The 2,076-nt window shown below is 49.3% G+C and overlaps 1 pseudogene; it reads right to left on the bottom strand.

Moving 5' to 3' along the window:
* LOC102261393 overlaps positions 1–428 on the bottom strand; it is a 2,747-nt pseudogene extending 2,319 nt beyond the window's left edge.
* Between the last annotated feature and the right edge of the window lie 1,648 nt (positions 429–2,076).

Genomic DNA, 2,076 nt, shown 5'->3' with positions numbered 1-2,076 from the left:
ATAGAGAGTTAGAAACATCGATGAGAGAGAAACATCGATCAGCTGCCTCCTGCACACCCCCCACTGGGGATGTGCCCGCAACCAAGGTACATGCCCCTGACCGGAATCGAACCCGGGACCCCTCAGTCCGCAGGCTGACGCTCTATCCACTGAGCCAAACCAGTGCTGGCACTCCTGTTTTTTCTTATGTTGTCTTCAAAAGTCTTCCTTTTCCTTAGTTTGTAATCATTTAACTCTTCTTCATCTGTGATCCTCTGTTGAGGTGGAGGTGGAAGAAGCTCAAGTTCTCTTTCTTTAGCTTCTCTTAAAAGCTGTTCCGTAGTGATCTGTACCTCAGCTGGGGCTTTGTTTTTCACCTTGGCCACTTTGGGAACTCTCTGCTTCCCGGCCGAGGTGGAGGCTGCCATGGCTGCAGCAGAATTTGTTTGGTGAACTCGGGCGCCAGATGTTGGGGTCCAACCCCAGCAGGTCCAGGGGTTCCCAAAGGTGTGGATGCAGTCGGCGAAGAAGAAATGACACAGAGGCAGATGATCAGCAAAGCCAGGTTCTCTCACTAGGTTCTCCAGTCAGGTTCGGTCTTTATTGTCTTGTTACATCTGTATTTATACCAGTTGATTTTAATTCTATCAATTCTATTCCAAAGGTTAGGGCGTTTCTTATCTCCATTCCAAGGTTACTCTATTGTTCTATTAAGCTACATGGGAGTAACTGAAGGAGATTATCCTAAGTAAAGATTGTGTAGCTTAAGCGTGATTGTTCGTAAAGTGATTAATTACCCGCCTGGCACTTAGTTAAGGGGTTTTATTCCCTCCCTAACTCCAGGGAAAAATCCTCACCTGGGGAAACAACCTTTCTCAAAGAGGTGGTTCTGTTTAAAACACATAGCGTTGAGACGGGGAGCAAACATATGCCATATACGCCAGGTCCCTTGAAACATAAGCTGTGCAGATGTTTCTTCCCTACAGCAACTGTGTCAAGCAGCAAGGGTGGATCGGCTTCCGGCACTACTTGAGAGGGAGTGTTTAGAAAAGCCTCTTTGTGAATATGATACTTAAACTGAGAGGATAAGGAGCTGGGCTTGAGGGTGGTGGTGGGGTAGAGGGCCAAAGGGAGGAGGGATCAGGGCATTCTAGGCAGAGGGAACAGTGAAGTGCAAAGGCTTTAAGGCAGGGATGAACTTGGCAGGTGTGAAGAGCAGAGAGAAGCTCAGTGAGCTTGAGGCCTAATGAATGGAGGAGGGAGTAGGACAGAAGAGCTTAGCTAGTCAGAACCTCCATTCTGCATCCCTTTACATGAGCCTAAGGAGTTTTGACATTGCTTGTAGTGCAAAGCCATTAAAGCAGAGATAATACACAGAAAGTCAATAGTCTCTCCCTTAACATATTTTATGCCCAGCACAGTGTTTTGCCAACATTTCATTTCAAAACAGGGTGATTTCATATAAAAGTCTAGATTTGCAGCTTGTCATGAAAAAAGCTGAAGATCTCTCCATACTAGACTCCAACTGTTTGGTGAGGCTGGGTGTAGTCCAATGTTGAGATTTTGCCAGACAAGTGCAAAGAAGGCGGGGGGCGAGGGGATTGGAGTTGAAGCTATTTTCAAGGGAATGCTTACAACGCTAAAGCACAGTGTCGAAGAACTGAAGACTGGAGGGGGCAGATGAACAGGACATGGCTCAGTGGCTTGGTCCTCTTAAGGAGCTCAAAGAATTGTCGCTGTAAGTGGAGGAATGAACTGCTTCAATGTCCTTCCTTCAGGGCAGCGCGGAACCCACACTGCAGCTGCATTCATTCAAATCACAAAGTGATCCGCTTCCCTGGAGCACAAGGGAGAATCCTTCAATCCCCACGCCTGCCCCATAGGGAGCACTCACGCCTGGGAAAAACTCTGCAGAGTGTGGAGGGGTCACCATTGGGATGTCTCATGACGCGTGGGAGCCCCCCTCCATCCCCAGGCGACGGAAGGAGGGAATAGCCGGCCCTTCGGACACTCGCAGGCGGGGGTGTAGGGAACCCCCGCTATCAGCCAGCGCGGCGCCCCCAACAGCTAGGGGATCGCAGATCCGCACCTGCCGCC

Source organism: Myotis brandtii, unplaced genomic scaffold (assembly GCF_000412655.1).
Source record: "Myotis brandtii unplaced genomic scaffold, ASM41265v1 scaffold436, whole genome shotgun sequence".
Lineage (NCBI taxonomy): Eukaryota > Metazoa > Chordata > Mammalia > Chiroptera > Vespertilionidae > Myotis > Myotis brandtii.
Note: the sequence above shows the minus strand (reverse complement) of the source record. Positions and strands in the feature narration are given on the sequence as shown.